General features: G+C 34.5%; 4 non-coding genes across 4 annotated transcripts; all 4 read right to left on the bottom strand.

Annotated features, from left to right (window-relative positions):
* Positions 1 to 3,820: 3,820 nt before the first annotated feature.
* LOC131950598 (U6 spliceosomal RNA) lies at positions 3,821 to 3,926 on the bottom strand. The gene has a single exon (XR_009388328.1). It is a non-coding gene; the product is annotated as a U6 spliceosomal RNA (small nuclear RNA).
* A 1,886-nt stretch (positions 3,927 to 5,812) lies between these two features.
* Positions 5,813 to 5,918, bottom strand: LOC131950597 (U6 spliceosomal RNA). The gene has a single exon (XR_009388327.1). It is a non-coding gene; the product is annotated as a U6 spliceosomal RNA (small nuclear RNA).
* Positions 5,919 to 7,609: 1,691 nt separating this feature from the next.
* Positions 7,610 to 7,715, bottom strand: LOC131950596 (U6 spliceosomal RNA). The gene has a single exon (XR_009388326.1). It is a non-coding gene; the product is annotated as a U6 spliceosomal RNA (small nuclear RNA).
* A 1,515-nt stretch (positions 7,716 to 9,230) lies between these two features.
* LOC131950594 (U6 spliceosomal RNA) lies at positions 9,231 to 9,336 on the bottom strand. Its single transcript, XR_009388325.1, has one exon. It is a non-coding gene; the product is annotated as a U6 spliceosomal RNA (small nuclear RNA).
* Between the last annotated feature and the right edge of the window lie 554 nt (positions 9,337 to 9,890).

Raw genomic sequence — 9,890 nt, 5'->3', positions numbered from 1 at the left:
CTTGATAACTGTTTTAATAGCATGAGTAAAATTGCATACTATTCACTAAACCTTCGTGGTTAAGTTTTTAATTTTTAAAAAAAATTGTTAACGCCAGCCTATGTCATTATAATTATCTTAATTTTGTTTTTAATCGAAGAATAGTGTTGAAAATATATTCTCGAAAAGTCAATCAATTTTACGTTTGGGTATGAATGGTGAATACTACACCAAAATTGTGCCTGCAGTTTTTCATCTTACACGGAATCATTCTGCAAATCAAAGAATGCATCTTGTAATTCATCGGGAATGCTGGCAACATCGAGGGAAGAAGAGAATGGGTAATGCGTAAATGCAGATTCTTCTTTTTTCAGCTCAGAGAAATAGCGATACAGTTCGTTTTCAAGAGATTCAAGATGCCCAGAAATCGCTTCTTTCAAAATTTTAATTATCTCACAATCAGATTCATCTACCACACCGCAGAGTTTCTCAAATTTACAATATTTCCAAGATTTGTTTTCTTTACCGATTTTGCAGCTTTGATAAAAATGCCCCGAGATTATCATGGAAAGTTATAATATTCGTTCATTTTCCCTGAAGCTTCAGGTTAAGCTTATCTTGATGTTCGAACATATCTGCTAGGTTTGATACTCTCTCCAACCACTCTATGTCGTTTTAGGTATACCAAAAAGTCTTGTTTCCTTTGCACTCCCAAGAACAATTTCATTTCAGATTTCAATTCAAAACCACAATTTACAACATTTCGTTTGACAGCCAGCGTACTGTAGTGTAGATGAGCAGAACCTCGTGATCTATATTAATGTTTTTGCTCAGTTCTTTGAAGGCTCCAGATTTTATACAATTTACGACTTATACTAGCAATGGACTCTTGATGTCGATTTTTTGGTTAGGGCAGTGGTTAGGGAGCTAAATCTTTTCTGTTTTCTGAAAACCCGATTTTGAGCTAAACATAGATGGCGCACCATCCGTACAAACCCCCACAGCCGTTCTAACCCAATTTAATCATCCAGTTTCAAAAAAGATATTTATTTTCTCCATGCTATCTTCACAAAAGGCAACTCTTTTATCTTTGCTATCATCCACATGAATATAGACACAGACCAGCAACTGCGAACACGAACTCACGTCTGTTGATTTATCATCTTGAAAAGCAAACAATGGTGAAAGCTTAATTTCAATAAAAATGTGTTATTTAACATTTACGTACATGCAGTGTTTAATGAGATTTTCTCCTATTGTTTTTTTTTTTTTTTTTTTTTTTTGCTTGGCATTTTCTATCGCGACTTCATTTGATGCTTGCACTAATGCTGGTGAAAACTTCCTGTTCGATCAAGTCTCTGGCGTTTGCAACTAGCTTCTTATCGACGAAAGAACTCCATATATTTTTTTGTGTGTTCCGAATGACTCGTCTCAAATGTCGTTTTAGTTTTGAAGATTTCATAGATTCGTGACTGAGAACAACTTTGTACAGTGCGCTTTGTTTCTTCTCTATTACATTTCCAGTGATGTTAATGAAGCCGAATTTCAAAAATTCTTCTAAATATTTAGTTTTGTTTCTCATTACTAAGGTTTAGTATACCAGTTAGCGACCCCCGAGAAAGACCTTCGCGACCCCCAGGGGGGTCGCGACCCCCAGGTTGGGAACCCGTGATCTAGAGGCTTGAATTTTCAAGTCCAAATAATAAATAAATAACTGAAACTTAGTTTAGCCTTGCGACATACACATCTGATGTCCGCAACAATATGTGCATCATTTGATTTAGACGGTAAAACGTTGGAAATTCTCTTTTAACAAAAAAAAATACAAATAACATAAGTAGTTATGTTATTTGTATTTTTTAACAAATGACATTTTTATTCTTTGTTAATCACCCCATAAGCGATTGTTTTTGTTTTTTTTTGTTTTACTGCCAAACATATTTTTAGACCACTAATGGACCTTCGCATTTCGACTATTACGTTATTAAATCTTACCGTTATCTATCTAATAATTAAAAAAAAACAGACTAACACGATCTTAAGTAATTTTCTATGCTTGGTTTACAAACAGCTTATCGACGTGTTAACGTTACAGAAACGCAAGTAACATCATAGTAACATGCCTACCGTCTAGTTTACGGTATCTTCAGCGTCTAGTTTACGGCAGCTCAGCGTCTAGTTTATGGCAATTTCAGCGTCTAGTTTACGGTCGGTAGCTTCAGCGTCTAGTTAACGTTACCGAAACACAAGTAACATCATAGTAACATGCCTACCATCTAGTTTACGGTATCTTCAGCGTCTAGTTTACGGTATCTTCAGCGTCTAGTTTACGGTAGCTTCAGCGTCTAGATTACGGTAGCTTCAGTATCAAGTTTACGGTAGCTTCGGCGTCTAGTTTACGGCAGCTCAGCGTCTAGTTAACGGCAGCTCAGCGTCTAGTTTACGGTAGCTTCAGCGTCTAGTTTACGATAGCTCAGCGTCTAGTTTACAGTAGCCTCAAGGACAACCAACAAGGCGACAACTAGTTTTGTCAGCTGACTTCATGAAAATTTACATTCACAAAACTAAGCAATGTTGGATGAACTGCCTTCACTTTTTCTTCCGTCAAAGTTAAAACGGTCGAATTTTAATCGTTCAATTAATTAGTGGGTGAATTTAAAATCAGCACTTTAATTAATCGATGCAAAAATTATAGTCATAAAAACAAGTTTAAACTGCCTGTAGTATTTTGCCATACAACGCCAATTTTATTATGGGCGTACTATGTAATACTTTTGGTTTATATTTAGTTCTCCTGCATCGCTTATAAAGTGATGCTAAAGATAGGACGGACCTTCACTAATAAAATAAATTCCCCTATTTAGAATTTCCGAGTTTAGTTTACAAAACTTTCCTTCTTAGCTTTGACTTAGTTTTTATTACTATTTCATTAAAATTAGAAGAAAAAAATTGTAGCGCGGCCTACTCTAAATTCCCGTGTTAAGTTTACAAACAGGTCACCGACGAGCTGACGTACAGAAACACGCGTCACGCCTACCGTCTCGCTTACGGTAGCTTCGTGGGGCGACTCGCGCGTAGACATCTCGATCAGTCGCTGAGCAATTGAAAATCTACAATTTCAAACACAATATTTTTTTTTATTAAGAGCCTTAATTTTTTTAAATTGAAAGTATTAAATAGGCGAAATTGAATAGGTCTATTGAGTAGTTTATAAAATAATCATAGGGAAAAAATCGATAGGAATATACCATCTTTAGTACTTAATTTGTCTATGCACATTTAAAGATATATATGCATCTAGTAGTATTTTTAAAATCTGAAGGGTTTTAAATTAGCCCTATTTTTTTAAATTTTAATTTGATGCAACTCAGGCCCAACATATTATTGTAGTCTACATTCATTACGCTAAATATTTTTTATTTTAAGCTGTTTTATGAAGTTTAATGCCAAGACAGTTTCTTAACTGGCTGTGAATGATAAAATGTATCTAAAATAAATACCTATGTTTAATTGACTAATATGTCACCGACACGCAACGTTACGTACACACGTACCCGGCCAGCCGACCGTCGCGCTTTACGGTAGCATAAAAGACAACGACTGAGCCGACAACTCGCTTAACTGCTGACCGTGCGGAATGCGACGTCTAATTTCCAATACGACACAATTTTTATTTCATAAATGACTGGCACATATATGTAAAAATGAGAACGGCTTAACAATTATTGTGAGCATTCACTATTAAATAATGGCATGCGCTTTTGATGCCGGTTTTCTTTTGGTGACTTATTAACTTTCGTATTATGATGGATCTCAGGAATATTAATTACAAAAAAATGCAAAAAATATGGAACGCTTCACGAATTTGCGTGTCATCCTTGCGCAGGGGCCATGCTAATCTTCTCTGTATCGTTCCAATTTTAATATATGTACTGCGTTAACAGTACACAGTACTCTCAAATGCTCATGTATATATGGGAGAAAATGTCATTAATGACAAAAGTAGGGTTTTTTACTTTTTGAATATGCTTAGAGAGTTTTCCAGTAATAAAATTAACATTAGAAGACTTAACCAACTCTTACTACCCATTCTGTCGAAGATGTTGTTTGGTTGAAAATGACAAAAGGTATTTAAAATTAAATTTTTCATGTTCTCTAAAAAACGTATTTTAGTGATACCAAAATGTCATTAGTCATTGACATCAAAACAGAGTTACACATCCTGTTTTCGCGTTCATAGTCATCTCCCTTGAATCGGCAGCTGGTGGCAGATACCGGCTGTGTAACAAGAGCTGTAAATAAATGTCTAATGATAACTTTTGGGGATCGAAGCTTGTTGCCAATGACATTAAAACATTTATGTTCACTTACAATCACAAATCTAGACATCTTTCAAGCAATGTTCTAACTTTGCTTCAGAGGCGTAACGACCCTTCCCGGCACCCGAGGACAAACTTTTATTTATTATTTATTTATAATATTTATAATGCAAAACTGCAGGTAAAATGAGCTTTTAATTTTTTTTCAAACCATTTTGGCGCCCCCTAGTGTCGGCGCTCGTGGACATATGTACCCCCTTGCCCCCCCCCCCCCACCCCCTTCGCTATGCCTCTGCTTTTCGTGAAGCACATATTTCCACCAGTTGGTCCAAAAGTTGTGTTTATGTTATACAATAATAAAATCTTTACTATTAATAGTCTATTATTTCGCTTTTTTTTGCTTTTAATTCTAATTTGTCCCATTATATTATCCCATTTCAAATTCATTCTAGATTAACCTATAGTTTAAAAATAAAACAAGCACCGCTTTAAACTGGTGCTTAATATAGGACGCGTTTTTACTAGTAAAATAAATTCCCTTCTTTAGAAATTCCGTGTTTAGTTTACAAAACTTTCCTTCTTAGCTTTGACTTTTGATTTTAATCACTATTTAATGAAAATTAGAAAAAAAAATTGTAGCGCGGCCTGCTCTAAATTCCCGTGTTAAGTTTACAAACAGGTCACCGACGAGCTGACGTACAGAAACACGCGTCACGCCTACCGTCTCGCTTACGGTAGCTTCGTGAGGCGACTCGCGCGCCGACATCTCGATCAGTCGCTGACCAATAGAAAATCTACAATTTCCAACACAATATTGTATTGGATTTATGAGCCTTAATTTTTTTTTATTGAAAATATTAAATAGGCGAAATTGAATCGGTCTATTGAGTAGTTTATAAAATAATCATAGGGAAAAAACCGATAGGAATACACCATCTTTAGTACTTAATTTGTCTATGCACATTTAAAGATAGATATGCATCTAGTAGTATTTTAAAATCTGAAGGGTTTTAAATTAGGCCTATGTTTTATTGTAATTTGATGCAACTCAGGCCCAACATATTATTGTAGTCTACATTTATTACGCTAAATATTTTTTATTTTAAGCTGTTTTATGAAGTTTTAATGCCAAGACAATTTCTTAACTGGCTGTGAATGATGAAATGTATCTATAATAAATACCCATGTTTAATTTACAAAATGTCACCGACACGCAACGTTACGTAAACACGCACCCGGCTAGCCGACCGTCGCGCTTACGGTAGCATCAAAGACAACGACCTAGCCGACAACTCGCTTAACTGCTGACCGTGCGGAACGCAACATCCAATTTCCAATACGACACAGTATTTATTTCATAAATCACTGGCACAAATATGTAAAAATGAGAAAGGCTTATCAAATATTGTGAGCATTCACTATTAAATAATAGCATGTTGATGCCGGTTTTCTTTGGTGGCTTATTATTTTTCGTATTTTGGTGGATATCAGGAATATTAATTACAAAAAATGCAAAAAATATGGAACGCTTCACGAATTTGCGTGTCATCCTTGCGCAGGGGCCATGCTAATCTTCTCTGTATCGTTCCAATTTTAATATATGTACTGCGTTAACAGTACACAGTACTCTCAAATGCTCAAGTATATATGGGCTAAAATGTCATTAATGATAAAAATAGGATTTTTTACTTTTTGAATATGTTTCGAAAGTTTCCCAGTAATAAAATTAACATTAGAAGCCTTAACAAACTCTTATTACCCATTCTGTCGAAGATGTTGTTTTGTTCAAACTGACAGAGGGTATTTAAAATTAAATTTTTCATGTTCTCTAAAAACGTATTTTAGTGATACCGAAATGTCATAATGCATTGACATCTAAACAGAGTTACACATCCTGTTTTCGCGTTCATAGTTACTTCCCTTAAAATGGGAGCAGGTGGCAGATACCAGCTGTGTAACAAGAGCAGTAAATATAAGCCAAAAGATAACTTATGATCGAAGCTTGTTGCTAAAGACATTAAAACATTTATGTTCACTTACAATCACAAGTCTAGATATCTTTCAGTCAGTGTTCCAGCATTACTTGTAGCACATCTTTCTACCAGCTGGTCTAAAAGTTGTAATTATGTTATATAATAATAAAATTTGTTCTATTAATAGTCCATTTTTTTCGCTTTTTTTTTTGCTTTTGATTCTAATTTGTCCCATTATATTATCCCATTTCAAATTCATTCTATATTACCTATAATTTATAAATAAAACAAGCACCGCTTTAAACTGGTGCTAAATATAGTACGGATTAGGGTCACTAGTACTAGTAAAAATAAATTCCCGTCTTTAGAATTTCCGTGTTTAGTTTACAAAACTTTCCTTCTTAGCTTTGACTTTTTTAAAATCACTATTTAATGAAAATTAGAAAAAAATGTAGCGCGGCCTACTATAAATTCCCGTGTTAAGTTTACAAACAGGTCACCGACGAGCTAACGTACAGAAACACGCGTCACGCCTACCGTCTCGCTTACGGTAGCTTCGTGAGGCGACTCGCGCGCCGACATCTCGCGTAGCCGTTGACCAATTAAAAATTTACAATTTCCAACACAAAACTGTATTGGATTGTATTGGATTTGAAGCCTTAATTTAAAAAAAAAATGAAACGGGCGAATTTAAAATTAATTCATAGAAGCATCAGTTATAGGCAAACTTAAGCAGGAAAGGGCCTTCTTGTTACACCTATATATATATATATATATATATATATATATATATATATATATATATATATATATATATATAAATATATATATATATATATATATATATATATATATAATATGCCTATAAGTATACGATGCTTAATTTATGAATATATATCTTGATTAGACCGAACTATTTTACTTGGGGGAATCACCCATAAATTACGTCACGCTTTTTTTTTACAATTTTTACCTCCCTTCCCCCATCGTCAAACATCGTCAAAAAATTTACAAATGTCACCGACACGCAACGTGACGTAAACACGTACCCGGCTAGCCGACCGTCGCGCTTATGGTAGCATCAAAGACAACGACCTAGCCGACAACTCGCTTAACTGCTGACCGTGCGGAACGCGACATCCAATTTCCAATACGACACAGTATTTATTTCATAAATCACTGGCACAAATATTAAAAAATGAGAAAGGCTTATCAATTATTGTTAACATTCACTATAAATAATGACATGCGCTTTTCGTGCCGGCATTCGTTTTGGTGGCTTATTGATTTTCATATTCGTGTGGATCTAAGGAATATTAATTATTTTAAAAAATGCAAAAAAATATGGAACGCTTCACGAATTTGCGTGTCATCCTTGCGCAGGGGCCATGCTAATCTTCTCTGTATCGTTCCAATTTTAATATATGTACTGCGTTAACAGTACACAGTACTCTCAAATGCTGAAGTATATATGGGAGAAAATGTCATTAATGACAAAAGTAGGGTTTTTTACTTTTTGAATATGCTTAGAAAGTTTCCCAGTAATAAAATTAACATTAGAAGCCTTAACCAACCCTTATCACCCTTTCTGTCGAAGATATTGTTTTGTTTAAACTGACAGAAGGTACTTTACACAAAATGTTTATTTTCCCAAAACAAACGTATTTTAGTGATACCGAAATGTCATAAGTCAATTACATCAAATAGAGTTACACATCATGTTTTCGCTTTCATAGTTACTTCCCTTGAAATTGGAGCTGGAGACAGATACCGGCTGTGTAACAAGAGCTGTAAATATATGTCTAAAGATAACTTATGATCAAAGCCTGTTGCCAACGACATTAAAACATTTATGTTCACATGCAATTACAAATCTAGACATCTTTCAATTAATGTTGTACCTTTGCGTAAGAGGCGTAGCGACCCTTCCCGGCGCCCGAGACCAACTTTCAATTCGCCCCCCCCCCCCCTTTCATTTATCTCTAATATTTATAATGCAAAACTGCAGCTAATATGAGTTTTTAATTTTTTTTTCAGACCATTTCTGCGCCCCCGAGCACATCTTTCCTCCAGCTTGTCTAAAAGTAGTATTTATGTTATACACTAATAAAATCTTTCCTATTAATTGTCAATTTTTTCGCTTTTTTTTTGCTTTTGATTCTAATTTGTCCAATTATATTATCCCAATTCAAATTCATTCTATATTACCTATAATTTATAAATAAAACAAGCACCGCTTTAAACTGATGCTAAATATAGGACGGGTTTTCACTGGTAAAATAAATTCCCCTCTTAGAATTCCCGTGTTTAGTTTACAAAACTTTCCTTCTTAGCTTTGACTTTTTTAAAATCACTATTTCATGAAAATTAGAAAAAAAATTGTAGCGCCGCCTACTATAAATTCCCGTGTTAAGTTTACAAACAGGTCACCGACGAGCTGACGTACAGAAACACGCGTCACGCCTACCGTCTCGCTTACGGTAGCTTCGCGAGGCGGCTCGCGCGCCGACATCTCGCGCAGTCGCTGACCAATTGAAAGTCTACAATTTCCAACACAATATTGTATTCGATTTATGAGCCTTAATTTTTTTTTAATTGAAAGTATTAAATAGGAGAATTAAAATCGGTCTGTTGATTAGTATATAAGATAATCTAAGGTTAAAAAAAATGATAGGAATATACAAACCTTTTTACTTAATTGGTGAATGCACATTTAAAGATAGATGTAGATTTAGTAGTATTTTTTTTTTTAATTTGAAGATTTTTAAATTAGGCCAATCTTTTATACTTATTCCATAAATCACTGTCACAATCATGTTAAAATGAGAAAGGCTTATCAATTATAGTGAGCATTCACTATTAAATAAACATGCGCTTTTCGTGCCGGATTTTATTAAGTGGCTTATTGATTTTCCTATTCTGGTGGATCTCAGGAATATTTATCACACAAAAAAATGCAAAAAATATGGAACGCTTCACGAATTTGCGTGTCATCCTTGCGCAGGGGCCATGCTAATCTTCTCTGTATCGTTCCAATTTTAATATATGTACTGCGTTAACAGTACACAGTACTCTCAAATGCTCATGTATATATGGGAGAAAATGTCATATGTCACAAAAGTAGGGTTTTTGTCTTCTTGAATATGTTAAAACATTACTTAAGTAATTAAATTAAATTTAAATAATTCAACCACATTAATCTTGAATTCTGACACAATTTTAATATTTTTTCAATCTCAAAAAAGAAGTTCTAAATTGTATTTCTCTCTTTTTTAAATGAAGTATTTTTAGTGACTGAGAAATGTGATAATTCACTTTCGTCAAAACAGAGTTACACATCCTGTTTGAGCGTTCATAGTTACGTCCCCTGACTTGGCGCTGGTGTCAGGCACCAGCTGTGCAACAAGAGCTGTAATAGCGCAACAACAAAATTATGAGCGTACCCAGTTGCCAAAGATATATAAACATTTAGTTTTAACTTTCAATCACAAATCCAGTCATAGTTAAATTAGTATGTCTATAGGTTATCTTTTATCCAACAAACGAATCTTCCATTAGAGTTTAGAGTATAGTCAATTATTTCGAAACTTGTCCGTCCTATTTTAGTTATCTTAGTTCC

This window comes from Physella acuta, unplaced genomic scaffold (genome assembly GCF_028476545.2).
Source record: "Physella acuta isolate Inbredline_101_S28 unplaced genomic scaffold, ASM2847654v3 ptg000773l, whole genome shotgun sequence".
NCBI classification, from domain to species: domain Eukaryota; kingdom Metazoa; phylum Mollusca; class Gastropoda; family Physidae; genus Physella; species Physella acuta.
Note: the sequence above shows the minus strand (reverse complement) of the source record. Positions and strands in the feature narration are given on the sequence as shown.